General features: G+C 38.1%; 1 pseudogene; it reads left to right on the top strand.

Annotated features, from left to right (window-relative positions):
- The first annotated feature begins 596 nt into the window (after nucleotides 1-596).
- Nucleotides 597-1,241, top strand: LOC147472932 (uncharacterized; annotated as a pseudogene).
- Nucleotides 1,242-19,272: the final 18,031 nt, after the last annotated feature.

The following is a 19,272-nucleotide window of genomic DNA, read 5'->3' as shown; positions in this document are numbered from 1 at the left end:
ATAAAACAGGAGCAGAAGATGCCTAAGCACCCAAAGCAATGTGGGGGTATTTCAAACGGAACCAAGAAGCAAGCACTAAAATTTCAAAAGAAATGGTACGTTAAAAAAACCATATAAGCTCATAAGATAATCATTCAAGTCAAATACGTCATATGATAAAAATCAACCATTTAACAAAATTCTTCAAGTAGTCAAATATGTCATGACAACACATTCATCTAACCTTGAAGAGTAATCCATTCGTATCTTAATAAAAGAGAACCCACTTCAATCCTGCATCATGCCTAAGACAGTAATGAAACTTGTCATATTAGAGGCAACTCAGGAAAAATACCATATAAAAATGGAGCCTAAGACTAGTATGAATCTAAACATCATCAATCAACACAACAAGATTAATACATTATTAACAGGAAAAATAACTTCTAACAACAAAAAAAGAAAATCCGAACTGTTCTATGAAAGGCAACGCATACCAAACACGTAGAAGACCACTAGAGTAAAGAAGCAAATGGACATCACCATGGCCATGAGGTTTAGTCTATCAAAAGCAGATAACAAGAAAACAAAATAGTAAGATTAAAGAAGATTACTGAATATATCCCAAAGCAATTGTAGAGGTCTGGGGTCAGAGCTCTCTCCCTTGGATCCTAGCTGTTCCCATGGCTTATGCTAGACTCACTTTCGTTATTGCCTTTGTCAAGACCCTCAGAAAGTCAAATTCACCAAAGGCTAAGAGACACAAACTGGTAAACAAAAATGCTTTCTTATGCAAATCCATAGATGACTTACTCCTCAAAGGATGAAATCAAGTTCAGAGTCAAGCTCTACTGGAACTTGTGCAGCAGATAGGATTTGGCATGGAGGAAATTTTGCGCAAGTACATTCGCTATGCAATGAATGAAAAACCCTTCAACCCAGGCATGTTGCCAGACTTGATCCAACTCAGAAAAGCTTCTATGCTGAATGATGCCCAGGTTGCTAAAATTCTAAACGAGATATCAAGACGAATTGTAAAGGACAAATGTCCAGTTGTCATGGATATTTCAGGATACTCAGAGAAGGGTTTTAAGAGAAAACTAGCTGTGCAGGCACTCTTTGGGAAGATATTTTATCTATTTGAGCTGCCAGAATTCTGTTCAAGGGAGAGCTCCTTAATCATCAAAGAGATATTTGGAGTTACAGACGAGGATGCAGTTACTCTTTTGTTGCTTCTCAAGAATGATGTGTCCCATGGTTAGAGTTATGGCGTGAGTCGATCGGAGTGGGATTGTATCCCCATCGAGCAATTTTGATGAAGTTGTTGGAAATTACTGATCTTTAGTACTTTGGAGATTTTAAGAGAGAGAGAGAGAGACTCGGTCAGTTATATATTCATGCCACCCTTTTCATATGAAGGAACTTGTGAACTTTTCTCAATTACATTTTGTAATGTTAATTGGTGTTAAAAAAAAACAAACTTCTCTTACGAAAATTAAAATCAAAGAACCCTAAATTAGCAACTAACATCAAAATAAGTAAAAAAAAAAAAAAAAAATAGATATAAGAGTGCAATCCAACCTGGTCCTCGTGACTCTAGCGTGAAAGAGAGTGTGTGAGGGGGAAAAATTGATGCTTTTCGTCCATCTTCAACCTGGGTGAGAGACAGAGAGAGGGGGAGGAGGAAAGTTCTGTTAGATGAGAGAAGTGAATAAAATAGAAGTACTATTTATAGAGGAGAGAGAGAAGGAAGCCAAATCTTGTTGTTGCTTTAATATCGAGTTTTCTTTCGAACAACTCGAGTCTTCTTCTTCGATTTTTGATAGTTGTTTCATGGTTCCTCTTTATTTTCATGAGGGTTTTATGAGATCTTAACGGACATCAAAATCCAAGTCTGATCCAACGGTGGATAAAACAAATGGACACAGCCGTGGCCAAAATGGGAACTAAAACTCAACTACCCAAACAATACCCCACGGCCACTTAAAAACTTGGCCACGGCTATAGGCCGTTGGACCCTGGCAACAGCTGATGACTGTGGCTAAAACAAGGTTGTACCTATGGCAAAAGCTCAATTTTCTTGTAGTGTTCAAATTCTTTTTTCATAATTATGTTATTTTTTCTCTGTGTTTAGGTTCCTACACAATTTGCTTGTAAGCAAACTGCAGAGGATATGGCATTGTCCGTTTACAACCGTGCCCACAAACTTTCTTCACCAGGTTTCTCAGTTCTAGGTGTGGGATTTACGAGTTCTTTGGCTAACACACATCCTAAACAAGGGGATCACAGGTATTATAAATCACTTGTGATACTCTTAACAATATTGACGATTCATGTTAACAATAGTTTTAGTTGTTTTGTTTTGGCGAGTGTTTCTAGCTGCATCTACAAGTTTGGTCCAAAGGTATTTGGATTTGGAATCAATACCTGAAGTTCAGGTCTCTAGAAAAAGTGTCTGGTGTCCTTCAAAGCATTTCTTTCTCTGTCTATAGAGAATTGTTGCAGGCGTTTGTTATGTTAATTTGCAAAAGCAAGATTCTTTGTTTAATTTGCCTTGTAACATATTAAATTGAATGCTTGTAAAATATTAATTGGAAGTAGAATTGGTGAACTTAATGGTGATGACTTTGCATATTGACACATAATTTTCGTTATATGGATATTTTTGGTGTTGTGTGTTATTTTCTTTATGGAATTTAGCTCAAACGGTAGAGCGCTTGAGAATGCTAGTGGATCTCCACTACATCTTAGGAGATGGTGGTTCGAGTCCACCAATATCCATTAGTTTAGTGCTAGGAGTTGATATCTTTGAATTCAATATATGCTCAAGTTAATCAGACAGTGAGATTATCACATTGACATCACTTGTTTTGCCGATAATAGGACTTTGTGAGCTTGGAAACTGTCCACAAACAACGGGTTGTGGTATGCTAAGAGGAACAACTAGGCCGAAAATTGGTGCTAATATCAACTTGGGTTCATTTTATCTTGTTGGAATGCCACTTCCCACTGTCCTAATTAGTTGTGTTATTATAACCAAGGCCCAAAATATCGCCGATATATCTTGGTAAATTGGTACACCGATATCGATATTTCCGATATATATCCACCGAATATTTAACTCATTTTTTTCCGATATATATTGGAATTTCCTATATAAAACTTTATATCGCCGATATAATCGATATTTCCGATATAATCGATATATATCGGTTGACTTTTTGACCATTTTTTAATATAAATCCGATATTTCCAATATATTTCCGATATGTTTTCGATATTTCCGATATTTTAAATAGTTTGGACTGGTTACCAAAAAAATAGATATATCCGATATATTCAATATATATCGGTTTTTTAGTACACCGATATATAAACCGATATCGAAATTTTGGGCCTTGATTATAACGTTGAATCCAAATGAAAACCCCGTTTCCAGAGAGAGAGACAACAGTTTGGCAGGTCAATGAAAACGCGTTTCCAGGAATTGCTATATAATGGTGTCCTTCCCTAGAGACTTTTATGTATGACAACAGTTTGGCAGATCAGGGCATCACCAATGGGACCTTTATATGGCCCTCTATCTTCAAATATAAAGGAACAATACGAAAATGGGCTTCCAATGCAAGCTCTATATGGCCCTCTATAGTTATCATCCTTTAAAACTGTCTCTATTTCTATCACATTTATTGAGGGCCCGGTCCGTTTCGCGACTTAAAAAGAAATACGCCCGAAAACATTTCAATGGGTAAAAAACCTAGCGTAGTTGGTAGAAGGTGTTCTGGAATGGGTAACTTCCAGGTTCGAGTCCCATGCCAAAGACTTTGATTTTTTAAACTGTTTTTGAGTTCCAAAAGGCTGGAATTGTAGAAATAAAAAAAATGTTCTTGCTAAGAGTCGAACCCACACCGCGTGCCACCACGGAGATTATTCCGGTCACAAACTTTGCCACTAGTCCATTGAAAACTAGATTGTTCATTGCCTTGGGATTTTAATTTTGATTATAAAGGTTGCGTTGGAGAACCCATGATTTAGAGGTCCTTCATACCAAAGTCTCTCCTTCAACCTAACCTTTAAAATGGTGATGTGGCCCTCTATTTTGAGGGCCTGCATTGGTGATGCCCTCACTTAACTAAAAATTGAGCAATGAGGGAAGACGAGACAGAGTGTGTGTGGGGGTTCTTGTTTATTCAAAGTTCAAGACTTCAAGTTCAGTCATAAAAGTGCCTTGGTTGGTTCTTGTTTGTCTTCTTATCAATTGATTTAACATCTATTCAATCTAATTAAAAGAGTTAAGCCCACAAGTTTGAGATCTAAATTAAATTAGATCTCACAGCTCACAATCGCGTGAGTTTCCTTCAAATACCTTGCATAAGAAATGGCTTGTAATTAAAGTGGGTCGGGAAACACAACAAAAGCTATGAGCCAAATGACTGAATTTGAGTAATGGAACATAAGTACTGGGGGAATACTAGATCACCTCTCCTAACTTTAATAAGCTTTCGTACTAATGGCTCTCTATCCCTTTAAATGTAGGCTGAGTCCAATGGCTCTCTATCCCTTTAAAAGTAGTGTTAAAGTCAATAAAGTAGAGCTAAAGTCAATAAAGTAGAGCTAAAGTCAACATATTTTACTCTCATCTCTATTTTTACTCTATATATAGAGAGTAAAATAGAGATAGAGAGTAAAATATGTGACTTTTAGCCTCTACTTTATTGACTTTAGCTCTATTTTAGCTCAACTTTATTGACTTTAGCTATACTTTATTGACTTTAACACTACTTTTAAAGGGATAGGGAGCCATTGGACTCAGCCTAATGGACTTTGACTTGAACTAAATCACATTCGTACGACAGAGATAATTGGAAATAACACTTTTTTGACTTCTATCTCTGTGTCGGAGTTACTCACTCTCTACTAGATCTGGTTTCTGTCTGGCGAGTTGTGCGGCCGTGCGGGGAAGTCTTTCCATTTACATTTCCAGTAAGAACATCTCTGCAAAGGCAAAACGCGTATGTCCTATTTAGTTTCTTGGTTTAGTAAGTAAGAGGTGTGAATTGTATTTTATAATTTATGATGGTAATCTATCTAATAAAACACAATGGTGTGGGGCCCACAGGGCCTCCATCCAGTGGTTACTATTGTCTTTTCTAAGTTGTGACATGGCACTTTCAAATTCATTTAAGTGGTGTGCTGCATTTCTAAACTAATAGCGGTTCCACGATATCTCTTCTTCTCTAATTTAGGGTAAAAAAAAGAAATAATCATTTCCTTCCAACATCTGCCCTAACCGCCGCCATCACTCCCACCCATTTTCTCATCTTGTCGAGAACCCGCGGTATACGCCTCGGTTTGAGAACTTCGCGGTATCGCCTCAATTTAGAGAACTTCGTGGATAGAACCCGGTATCCACGCCTCGGTGTGCTTTTCTTTTCCACAACAACCACAACCCCAGGGTGAGTAACGAAGACCTTTCTTTTTATTTGCTTTTTTGCACCCCAATTATTTTCCCAATTGTTATCGTGGTCCTTATTATGATATTGAAAACATTCATATATTGAATTGGCTAGATCCATAAGTGGATTATTTTAATACTTTAAAATCAACTAAGTATAACTTAATAGAACTTCTCAAGTAATGTTTTTCCGTTTTGGAATAGCTGATGTGGGTTCACCCTTTCATACATTCTATGATGTTATGTCTTCAAGATCTTGTTGAAACATGGACAAAAGCTTCAAGCAACACCCGCTAGAACTTCTCAATAATGATATTCCGTTTTTGAAAAGCTTTGGTGTGGGTTGACCCTTTCATATTTTCTTTGGTAATATTTGATATTCATTTTTTTCCCTTTGTTGCCTACAAGCAGACACTAATCTTAGTAATTGTATTCAAGGGAATGTGATATGCATTATTTGAATTTTTTTGGTATTCACCTATGTTGCAAATAGTAGTAGTCGAGTATCTCTAGAGTAGTAGTCAAGTATCTCTAGACACAAAAAGAAAATAAATTGTCCAAGAGTTATGAAAATAAATGTGAGGACGATGGGATATGAGGTAGAAGTGTCCAAGAGGTAGCCATGAACCATCTTTGTTGGTATCTTTGTGGTATCTTTTGATGCCTTTAATCAAGCATTCTTTGTCATCTGTCTATATTGAACCCTCCTCGACTTTTAGTTGTGCAAATGTTAAGTCTATATTGAACCCCGAGTATGTTGTTTCCTAACCACCTTAACAATGGAATAAATTTTTGGAGTTCCCCGCAGTGTTTTTGTGGTGTCCATGTCCAATAGTGATTGTAAGCGTCAAACTTCTTCACGCCAATTAAACAAGACTAACAAACAAATCGTCGGCGTCGAGGTAGCGCCATTGTTATATTCATTCTTTGCTATAATAATACCTTTTGTTGTGGATGTGACATATTATATATTCTAATCATGTACATTTTTTTTTTTGTGCGGGGCTGATGAAAAAAATAAAACAACACAAGTGAAGCAATACCAACAAACAGCATCAACAACTACACCAAACCCAATGGAACCACCAACACTATCATTATCATCGTCTGTGTTTCCTGCTGCGAATCAGTCTTTTGCTAGAAGATATAAGTATGTCTGGCCACTTATTTTAACTGTCAACCTTGGTATTGGAGGTACTACTTTTATTTTACTTTCCTTTGTTATTTTTAGCCCTTGTTTCTTGGATCTTGTTTATTATTATTAAATGATTTGTATTGGAGGGCTTAGTTGGTTTTTAATGGTCAGTTGTCTTCACTTCTTTTGTAGTTGACTGGTGTTATGGGTGTCTACATTACAATTACGAGTTTCATCTTACTTGTTAAAATCACTGACATTTACTCAATTAGTAGGCCTTTTCTTAAAAACGACTTTTTTTTGTGTGGGAAATTGGCAATTTAATGACAATTTTGCAAAACTATATTTCTGTGCTTTCCAAATATTTTTTAGCAGAATGTCGTAAAGTTTTTATGCATTTGTGATGCTGCTTTCTGCACGAGGGAAAACTATACTGCTATGGTTGAACCATATCGCCCAATCAATATTTCCCCTAGAACGTCGTAACATGTTCATGCATTTGTGATGAGTTATGTCTGCCTTGTACACAAGTTAAAGCTATACTGCCATGGCTATACCAGATATGTCGATGATGAGGTGGAGGTAAGAGGGCTATAAGTGATGTAAACGACCTTTGTGTATTATTCTTATAGGTCTGCCTTTTTGAGTCGTATAGCTATGGTCAAGGTCCGATTGTGAATTGGCTTCGACTTGGATGTCTAGAAACTTTGAGGAGTTGTGTATGTTAGCAGGAATGATTTTTGATCGTAAGGAGAATGAGGTCTTGGACCTTCTCAGGCTACCGGGACCATTACAAAAAGACAAAACTTCATTGTAACCATGTACACACTTAATATGGTTTGCCGCATATATACGATCCAGATGAACACACTTAATATGGTTCGTGTCCGGTGTCCATCTTAAGGAAACACTTACGTCATGCATGCAAGGTTTAACAATTGATGGCAAAAATAAATGATTTTTATTTTTTTATTTTTTTATTTTTTTTTTTATTTTTTTATTTTTTTTTATGTTGAGAAGTGCTGCTTAGTTTATGTCAAAGCAACTTCCAATTCTTTCTTCTGTGGAATCTTCTATGAAGAACCCCACTTTTTGGTGTTATAACTGTCGTTTTGCCTGCAGATTGATGATTACATTTGCTGTATGTGAAGTACAAGAACTTGATGTAGAATCAATTTTTATGGGAAGTGGGAAGTGTTTTGACTAGTGGCAATGTTGATATCTTTTCCTGTGATGCAACTGATTTGAAATTCTGTCCAGACCCTGAACATGGATATATACTCCGAGGAAGACTGGAAATGCCTATGCTTTGGTCTGCAGAGAAGTTTGAATCACTTCACTGTTTTTTTTCCAAACATTTCATGTTATTTCAGCTCTTCTTGAGATTTGAGAAGATTTATTGACCCATAGTAAAACACAAATTTTTGGTTATATGAGTATTGTTATATAGATTAATCCCCATGACCAGAAATTTTCTATTTATGTTTGACATCTCTGAGTATGTTTTGTTTCCTAACCACCTTAACAACGGAATACATTTTTTGGAGTTCCCACATAGTGTTTTTGTGGTGTCCATGTCCAATAGTGATTGTAAGCGTCAAACTTCTTCACGCCAATTAAACAAGACGAACAGATGCAACGAACGTTGAGATAGTGCCGTAAACGCCTCGCAGGCCGTAGGCACGGGCATACCCTAGTACAAGTTAATAAAGAAAAGTGTTTGTTACTGCCGGACTCCATATTGTGTTGGGCAGACCCCAAAAACTAAAACACTTATTACAAATGTGTCATTGGCTCCAAAAATTGTTTTGTGTTGGGCACCTCCCAAACCAAAATAAATTTGACTTGTTACAACCTTTTCAGCCATTTTCTTCTATCCTCTTCTCTTCCACCATCAAAAACCTTAAACCCTTAAACCATTAAATCCTAACACTAACACTAAACACTAATGGAAGAGCCTAACCCCATTTTAGAACATGAAGATGACGAAGAAAATATAATGCATCATGACCCATTCAAGAAGAAAATGTAGAACAAGTTCCAAATGACCCCATTCAAGAAGAAAATGTAGAACAAGTTCAAAGTGAAGAAAATAGATAAATGGATGATGATGCATTTAATAAGAATAAGATAAATCTAAATTAAACGTAATTATTGATGTGTACAGTGATATAGCTGAAAGAGAAAATTCGAGGCTTAAACGACCCGGCTAGGTCATTTGTATTGCACACCAAATGGTCTGGTCACACCGTCTGGACTGAGTCCAAAACGATGTGGCAATGTCGTTTGGCATATGGACTTAAAAAAACTTGCCGGTGTGGCCACACCGTCTGGACTTAGTCCCAAACGACATGGCCATGTCGTTTGGGATTTGAACTTGGATAAAAATGACTTGTCTATTTTTTGGCCTCTTGAACGGTGTGTCCACACCATTTGGACTTGGTCCCGAACGGCATAGCCACACCGTTTGGACTAGGTCCCAAACGGTGTGGCCATGTCGTTTGGGATTTGAGCTTGAATAAAAATGACTTGTTTGTTTTTTGGCCTCTTGAACGGTGTGTCCACACTGTTTGGACTTAGTCCCAAACGACATAGCCACACCGTTTGAGACCTAGTCCAAACGGTGTGGCTATGCCGTTTGGGACCAAGTCCAAATGGTGTGGACACACCGTTCAAGAGGCCAAAAAATAGACAAGTTATTTTTATCCAAGTTCAAATCCCAAACGACATGGCCACACCGTTTGGCCCCAAACGGTGTGGCCATGTCGTTTGGGACTAAGTCCAGACGGTGTGGCCACACCGGCAAGTTTTTTTAAGTCCATATGCCAAACGACATTGCCACATCGTTTTGGACTCAGTCCAGACGGTGTGACCAGACCGTTTGGTGTGTGGCTATGTCGTTTGGGACTCAGAACTTTGAAAAAATATGAAGTTCTGTTTTTTGGAATCTCTAACGGTGTGGCCATGTCATTTTAGGATTTGAACATATATAGAAAAACACAAACAGTGGTAAACTGTGTGTTTGTGGTATTTGGTACTTAAGCCAAACATCAATTAACAACTGTTCTTTATTTAGGATCCTTCGGTGTGTTTCGAGAACTCTGGAAACTCGAATGACGTGGATGATGTTCAACCGCTTTCAATGGATACAACATAAATATTTACTATGGAAGAGGTACATAGTAGGCATTGTTTTCACTTGTTTTTATTTTCTAAATGAAATTATATTAGTTTATTGATTGTTGTTTTCTTTCATATCTTTAGGTATTTCATACACGTAATGACGTAATTGGTTAGGCAACTGCTCGGGGAAAACAATGTAATGTGGTTGTGGTAATTGAGAAGTCACAGAATGCTAACGGGAACCGAGTACCAAGGCTGGATTTAGATTGCAAGAGTTCGGGCGTGTATCGTTCACACAAAAAAGCAGAGAAAGCTAATAAGAGAAATACGGAAACCAAGAAACGTGGATGTCTATTTAAGTTAAGATGTATTTTCCAACGCGGCACTGTCGATAGTTGGAAAATTGTCGTTCTTAATGGTGTTCACAACCATCCATTGGCGAAGACCCTTGAAAGACATGCATTTGCTACTCGATTGACTGTTCCACAATTCGAGTTCTTGTCAGAGATGACTCAAAATGGAGTTAAGCCTAAAGAAGTTTTGAAGCCCATCAGACATAGGTTTCCTGATAACTATCTAGCATATATCAAGTCTACAATGCCAGGCACAAAGTGAGGACATTGGATATGAACGATCGTTCGCAAATGCAGAGATTGCGTGAGTTGTTAGCAGAAAACCATTATTTCGAGGAGGTGAGAGAGGATATGAATTCGGATGAGATAACGGGATTGTTATGGGCCCATCCGGACGGTGTTAAAATGACTCGAATTTTTCCAAAAGTTTTCATCATAGATGCAACCTACAAAACCAATAAGTATCGGTGGCCTTTTGTACAGTTTGTGGGGGTGACTTCAACCTAGAAGTCTTTCACGGTCTGTCAAGTGTTGCTCTAGTCTGAAACAGCGATAGACTATGAGTGGGCTTTGCGTCAGTTTAACGGTTTGTTGGGTGAAGAAAGGCCATCTGTGATCGTGTCTGACAGGGACTTGGCCTTGATGAGTGCCGCTGATATTGTGTTTCCTGACGCGCACAAGCATCTCTGTAGATAGCATATCTCTATGTGCGTCCTTCAGAAATGCAATGATTTTTTTCCCACCACAGAACTTGTAGATAAAGGCTAGTTCTCGTGGAACACTGTAGTGAAATCGAGGACTGAGGATATCTTCAACCGTAGAATTGCTTCTTTGGAAAAACAGTATAGGGTTGAGTACTCCAATTTTGTTAGTTATCTGCGAGAGACTTGGTTGCCTTACAAGGATCGATTCGTATGTTGTTGGACAGATCAACATATTCACTTTGGGAGTACAACGACCAATAGAGTCGAAGGGTCTCATGCTCAGGTGAAACGTGTTCTAGGAAACACAAACAGACATGATTTTCTAAGTATGTTTTACTTGATCCACCCGATTTTAGAGATCCAGCTGTCTGAGATTAGAGGTGCGTTTGAGAAGAGTCTAATTGTAACCCAGCACCACTACCAGATTCCTTTATTTCGTGAACTCAGAAACCTGGTCTCAAGAAAATGTTTGGACTTGCTTTATGAAGAACTAGATACCCGTGTAAGCTGTGCTGCTAAGGACTCTGAGTTCATTTGTGGGTGTTATTTGCGCACCAGTCATGGATTGCCATGTACTCACGAAATCATTGAACTTCAAAAGCAATAACGTTCCATATCTTTGTGTGCTATCGATCCCTTTTGGAAAACTCTGTCTGTTTTTCCAAGTGTGTCGGTGGGTGTTGGTCCCGATTGTAAACCTTCGATGGATATGTTTATGAAAATGTATGAAATGGCTTCTGAAGAAGAGCAGAGGGTTATGGTTAGGAAACTTATGGAGATTGCTGTGCTAGAAAGTACATGGCTAGAACCACCTCATGAGGAGGCGAAAACCAAAGGTCGGCCTAAGGGTAGCTGCAAGAGAAAGTTTCCAACTGAGGATGAGAACTCTTCAAATTGAGATTCATCTGGTTTTGAACATTCCCAACGTGAGCATGAAGAGTGGGTCTCGTCGCAACAATCGGAATGTACACCAAATTCCAAATTTTCTCATAAAACACCCACACCATAGAAATACGCTACTCCAAACCCACTTGCAGGGAAAAATAACAGATAAGCTCTCACAGCAAACTGCAACTCTTTTTGGGTTGACGCCTTCTTCACAACAACCCTATTTTCATCCTGTAAATCTTCATCCGTTACCTTCCCAGCAAACAGCTTCATCAAGAAATCCATCCTAACTTTGGAAGTGAACTTATTGGATTTCATCTCCGCATCTATCTTGTCCACGGGTATGCCAAGACCTTTGTGGAGGAGTCTTTTGTACGTTCGAGGTCAAATCGGTGTCCCCGATCCACGCTTTGCCTCTGATCGGAACTCCTAAGAGTTGGGAAACATCGTCCAACATGATTGTCATCTCGCCCCACGGCATATTGATAAACATAAAAATGATAGTTTACCTACGAAATGAACGATGAAACTCAAAACGTAAGTAAACTAAAACTTAATACGTGCCTATATTTATCAAAGATTTCTACTCTCAATCCTATGAGATATAGTGGAGTAGATGATTCGTTCCACTCGTAGTCTTTTCGCATGCTAATGTTCTCTACGCATAAGTAATCTTAACTCTAAGTCTAATGAGAGATTTACGAAATGGCAACTAGACTACGATGCAACTACCCACAAGATGCAACTAGTCGACTGATAAGCACCCAAAAGTGTATTATGAAACCCCATTGATACATATAAATTTGGTTCATTATGTGTTTAATAATCATGAAATAAATATGTTTTCATACTTTTACAGGTATTTGCAGTAAACATGGAAATATTGGTTAAACCTGCAATAAAGCACGAGGAACCATTATATATGAATTCTTCCAAATCCATTAGAAGCATCAAACTTCCAAAGCTCCTACCTCTCGAACTAGGACTCGAATCGCGACAAGAGAGCTGCTTCGGACAATCAAGGCAATGAACTCTACGTAGGCGGAAGTTGTAAGCCGCCCAAAATACCGGATCGCCATCGATCGCATGCACATGGACCCACTATCTTGGGGCCACAAGATTGGATGAGTCATCAATCATGGAGCATGTCAAGACAAAGATAACAAATTATTGGTGCAAAGTTGACACCTTGCATGTAATAAATTAGATTAGGTGTTAATAGTGAGAGAAAAGGCAAGGTGTCACTTTGTTTTAATGTGGTAGATAAAAATGAATCAATGTGGTTTGATAATTCACGTGGGAGGAAATGAGATTTCTCTAAAATGGAGAAGAAATTAGACAAGGGTGGGGACACTCCATTTACTCCCCTTGACTTATTTTCCTCACATGGCATTATTTTAGTTCCTTAGTGAAAATGAGAAGTTAGTTTTTTTTTTTTAAAAAAAGCTTGTAATAGTTTTAATGGAGGAACACTTGTTCTTCTAGAAAATATAGAAGTGAGTTTGGTTGTGGATATTTTTTTTCTCTCTCTCTCTTTCTCTTTGGTGTTTTATTAGTTCATAAGTCTTTGTCCCCAAGGATCATGAGCTAACTTCCCTTTGGGGAGTTAGTCTAACTCATGTGAGGGTAAACCAATTGTTGGTTTGGTAGGTTTAGGAAGAAGAACAACTAACTCTACATCCTACCCCAAAATGGTAGTTGGTGTAGAGCTTAGTTAGAAATCAAGCAATGAGCTTAGAGATAAGTCATTGTTTGGTTTCACTTGCTAGCATGTATGAGCTCTTTAGTGAGCCATGCATGCTAGGGATCAAATCTATTTTTCCGTTAGGGACTTGTCTATGAGTCTAGGAAGAATCAAAACCTATTTCAAATCAACACTAATGATAGTTTCACATGAGGAGGATTAACTCTCCAATTTCTCTTTCAAATTTCCATTTAGGTATTAAGTGCATGTTTTCATTGTTAATGTTTTTATTAATGTTTGTATAGGAAGGAAAAATCTAACATTTATATTATATCCTTACTCCTTAATTTCCCTTTATTGTAACATCTAATTTTTAGTTGTTCTAAGCTTTAGGTTAGTTCGAATCCTTATTCAAACTCTACTAAACGAAGAAGATCGTGAGTAAAGGAATCTTGATTGCTTTTACATTAATTTAGAGAGTTCAAAACTCTAAGTAGTGTTCTCCAAGCATATATCAAATGGCTCTTTGTTCTAAAGCCATAGAACTTGTGCTAAAGATCGGAAGTTGCATCAAGGGGAACCCCATTCTCTTCATTCCTTTCCTTGTCGTTCGTTGCGTTTTTTTTAGTTCATTTTCATTTTTTTTCATTTAGAATTGACCTGTTCGATAAAAAAAATTTCATTCCACTTGCAGGTACCAAAAGTTAGGACTGGGAAAGATAAATACAGGCGATTATAAGACTTCTGAGAAAATTTGAAAGTATTCTGAATTATTGGACAAGCGTGCGCGGGTGTAGAAGTCGGCGTCTTGAGAATGGGGACCGGCGTCCTTGGTGTAGAGTCGCGCGCTGAGTGGGACCAGCGTCGCTGGGTGAATTTCTTCAGTTGTTGCTCTGTTCAACCTCCAAAGATCTGCCAGATCTACCTTGATCCATTTCCGGGCCTAAATATCTGGCTTGTACCTGAAAATATCGATAATCTTTTGGGATTAATCGGCGTCGATTTAATTGAAACGTTTGTTTCAAGGGTGAAAACGCGGGAAGCTACAGGTTCCAATTTTCAGTATTAGTGTAATTTTTTTATTATTATTATGTTTTTCTGCATGTATGCCATGTATATAGTATTAGGAAATATTTATGGATTATTATTTAAGTTTTAGTCTAGAATTATGCATGAATCAAGTTCGTATACCGGTAAATATTTATATACGATTACACGGACATGAATTGCATATGAATGTATATTTACATATTAATGGTACTGTATTGCATGGGTATATGTCTTTCTACGTATAAATGTTTCTTGTTACATGTTTGATATTTCTCTACGTATACGTACACGGTCTTGTCTAATAAGTCGATTTTGTCAAGAAAGAGGAGAACATTCCAACGAGGGTTAAAATCTGAGTTGGGTAAGTTGTTTCTAAACCCTACGGGGTAAAGCTGCTCTCTATAGGACATTCGCAATCTCAATGAGTATTGTCGAAATCGATTTATTATGCAATACAAGAGTCGATTTTTAGTTTAGGTATAATACTTTGCATGTTTAGTTTTGTCATCTATTCTGCATTATGTATAATATTAGGTATGCTAAGGTATTTAGATCATTATGAGTGATTCAAATTCCCTGCATCTTTGTTGATATACGTTTACGTAATATCGACTTACAAATTAGCGTACATATACGTATTACTGATGTTTATTTGCCTGTACTTATGGAAATAATTATCGATGACACAAGCTTGCCTATTCAGATAGCTATAATGCATGAGTAGAGAGTACCTTCACATGCTACCGCATTATAGTATTGTCTGAGTAGATCGTATTTGCATGTTTGTATTTTAACCCTTGCATAAATTTTAATAAATAAATAAATAAATTAAAATTAATTTAATACCACCTTTGCATAAATTTTAATTCCATAAATCTTAATCATATTCCAATGGTGTCTAGGAAACTTGAAAGATTGAGGTCACTTAATTAGAACCGTGTTTGCACGGAAATCCTCCCTCATATCTCTCTTGTGACCTGGCTGTTGGTTTATGCACACATATTCCTAGCTTCCCTGCTACGTTAGCAAAGCTTAGGCATATGTTGTTCAACCCAATGCTTAAGATAATAATAAAATTCGAGTCCTCATAATTCCTTCGTAAGTTAGATTTAATTTTATGCTTGCATGAGATTAAGGTCCGGGTTCCACTAAAGAAATTGAACATACCTATCGCCGAAAAAAATACGATAAGCAATTGCGTAAGTTCTCAAATAAAAATTGTTCTTCTTACGCTAATTACCTTCATCACAATCCTTCACGCCATCAACTTCTATCATTATGGTCGACGATCCTCCACCAGAGAAGCCCCTCTCGGACTTCTATCTTGCATTAGGAAGGACCTTCTTCCCGCATCAAACTTGAGGACATTGTCGGTGATTTTCAGATCCCACCAAACGTTTTCAGTTTGTTACCAATATATCATGGTTTGGAGCACGAAAACCCGCACAATCATCTTCGTAAACTTCAACAAGTGGCAACAACATTTCATCATCCGCCAGCCTCTAAGGAACAACTCTTGCTTCGATCAAGTTTCCATTCACTTTAGCGGAAAAAAGCGTCAATCGGCTAGCGGGACAACAATCACAATCCATAGACACATGGAATAAACTAGTTCAAGCTTTTATGCTTCAGTTTTACACTCATAAGAAAACAACTGAAATGCTTCAGAAAATTCAATTCTTCCGTCAAAATCCTCATGAATCCTTTACGGAAGCATGGAGTCATTTTACTGATCTTCTGTTAGAATGTCCTCACCACCAACTAGAAAAAGTTGTCCTTGTTCGTTCATTCTTTAATGGTCTGTCTGATCATCAAAAAGAAACTCTTGATATAATGAACGGAGGTTGCTTCATGGACAAAGGAGCTACTGAAGCTTATACTTTTCTTGAAAAACAAGCGAAAAAAGGCACACACTGGGGTAACACTGAGCCGTCTAGATCATCAAAGGATACTGTTACAAAAGCCACATCTATTTTTGAGGTAAAATCCGATCCTGAAATAAAAAATTTGATAGAATCCCTAACTAAAAAAGTAGATGCCCTTGCAGTTCAAGTAAACGATCAACTACCAAAACCAGTCATGAACGTTGACACCGCTCCTTGTGTCCTTTGTCTTAGTCCTGATCATCCTGATGCATATTGCCCCTTGTTATATGCTTCCCCTACTCAACAAGCAGAGGAGGCATGTGCATTCAACATTCCCAATGCACCGTGGAGACAATATCCGAATTTCGCTTGGCCCAAAATAACCAACAAATGGGGCTCCTCCCGGTTTCGCTTAATCAACTTCAATTCGACCTACCAATAATTTTATTCCATACCGCCAAGGAAATAATCAACAATACCAACAAGGTCAATTTCAAAATAATTCTAATGCTAATTATCGGACCAACCGCAAAGCCTTTGTTCCGGCTAATCCAAATCCCAACTATAATCAACAACTTCTAAGCAATAATCGAGAACTACTACCTTGCTGCACAACTGCTGCCAACCATTACGGATAGGACAAATGAGACTTTCCCCGCTTACATGAACCAACAAAGTCTCAAATTTTAACGCCTATCCAACAATCACTTCAGCAAGATGCAAGAAAAGAGTCGAAAAGGCGTGTTTCCTGCCAAGCGGTTCCAAACCCTAAACCAAAGCAAACACGCCTTTGAACCGACCAATGCCCCACGGTACAAAGCACCCCACCCAAGGTGAGGTCCATGCAATCACGACTCTACGATCGGAAAAACTGTCGACAATCGAATCGTATGCGGATGATCAACCAAAAGAAAAGGAGGGTTCCAAGGAATCTATTTCTAAGAATGAACCTACGGAAGATTCCCCGTGATTCAACAGAGTCAACACCTCCGAATGTAGGAAACAAGCAAGTAGACCCTTTTGCCAAATTCGCCCTAAGGCACCGCTTTCCCGCGACGCTGGTAAAGAATAAAACCCGATGACAATTTTGCTGAAATTCGAGAGACTTTTCAAAATTTAACAATAAACTTACCTTTTCTCGATGCTTTAAAATTATTACCAAAACATGCAAAATTTCGAAAAGATATGTGCACCACAAAAGAAGAACTAACGCTCCTCAACAAGCCGTTCCTCATCAACGGTTTCCTCCATTACCGAACACAATGGTATAGTAAAATACAAGGACCCCGGTAGACCAATCGGTTCTATGCACCTTAGGTGACAAATACACGGCTCTTAGCTTCTAGGACCTAGGAGCTAGTGTGAACTTACTTCCATATTATTTATTTAAACAACTAGGTCTTCATGAACTTAAACCTACCACCATGACTCTACAGTTTAGCGATCGTTCCATAAAGTATCCAAAAGGAATTGTGGAAAACATCCCTTGTAAAGTCCAAGATTTCTTCTATCCCGGGTAGACTTTGTTATTTTGGATACAGAAGTTGCATGTGATTCCATTCCAATCATCTTAGGACGTCCGTTCGCCCAATCGCTAATGCTCTTATTAACTGTCGAGATGGTTCCATGACCATGTCCTTCGGAAATCTTCGGTCGAGGTGAATGTGTTCAAGTTGATGAAACAACTTCCGTGAGCCCGACATTGATGGTAGAGGTCAACAGGGGTTGACAAAGATTCAAAAGAGTATTTTACAAACTCTTTTCCCCAAGATGAAGTGTACCAATTTCTTTCCTTTACTTAACTCTCGAAGTTTGAGGACGATGATTATACACAAGAAGTAAATGAGTTATTAGAGTCGGCATACCATTATTTGACCCTACAAATGATGATGTCTAGTAACTTGGATGATCATCAACTGTTTTACTACATGGATGATGACCTTCCTCAAGAATCTTTAATACCCACTCCGCCTTCCCTGAATTAAAACCTCTTCCTTCGAATTAAAATACGCATGCCTTGATCTGATGGTCGCCACCCGCTTATTATTTCTTCACAATTGAATGACGACGATCGTGAAGCTCGTTTAATTAATGTCATTCAACAACATCGTTTCTACTATGGATGGTCCCTCGATGACATTAAAGGCATTGAACCTAATGTGTTCACCCATCGCGATACACCGAAGAAAATGCTAGGATGTCGCTGCGGAACCACAAATACGCCTAAACCCTACCATGAAAGATGTGGTCCGGAGAGGAGGTGTTAAAATTACTAGATGCTGGTATTATTTACCCTATTCTCGATAGTGTTTGGTGAGTCCCCGCATTAACGTAGTTCCAAAGAAATCGGCATTACGGCAATTTTTGTGCGAAATGATAAAGATGAATGCATTTCCGCCAGATCCCAAAGAAATGGCTTAATATGCATGACTATCGCGAAACTTAATGCCGCCACCGTAGCGATCACTTTCCACTTCCATTCATCGATCGATGTTCGAACGCTTAGCCGGGTCATGCCTATTAACGCTTTCTTGATGGTTATTCCGTTATTTTCAGATAGTCATAGACCTCACTGATCAAGAAAAGACAACGCTCAATTGGTCCATTTGGTACATTTGCATATAGACGCATCGTCTTTTGGCCTTTGCAATGCACCGGTACTTTTCAACGCATGCTTCATATTTTCAGTGATATGGTTGAATGGTTTATGGAAGTATTCATGGATCTAACTTCTCAATTTATGGAGATTCTTTCGATGGCTGTCTATCAAATCTTGAAAAGGTCTTTACACGCCAGGAAGAGAAAACCTTGTTCTTAATGGGAAAAATGCCATTTCATGGTTACTAAAGGAATAGTTTTAGGACATATCGCTTCAAAGGACGGAATCGGAAGTCGACAAAGCTAAGATAGAAAAAATTGCTTCACTTCCTTTACCAAAAATAGTTCGAGACATTTCTGACATTCTTAGGACACAGCATGTGTTTCTATAGGAGATTTATTCAAGATTTCTCAAAGGTTGCTAGACCTTTAACCAAT

Source organism: Coptis chinensis, unplaced genomic scaffold (genome assembly GCF_015680905.1).
Source record: "Coptis chinensis isolate HL-2020 unplaced genomic scaffold, ASM1568090v1 utg6277_pilon_pilon, whole genome shotgun sequence".
In the NCBI taxonomy this organism is placed as follows: Eukaryota; Viridiplantae; Streptophyta; class Magnoliopsida; order Ranunculales; family Ranunculaceae; genus Coptis; species Coptis chinensis.
The sequence above is the reverse complement of the archived record's forward strand: the minus strand, read 5'-3'. Positions and strand labels throughout refer to the sequence as shown.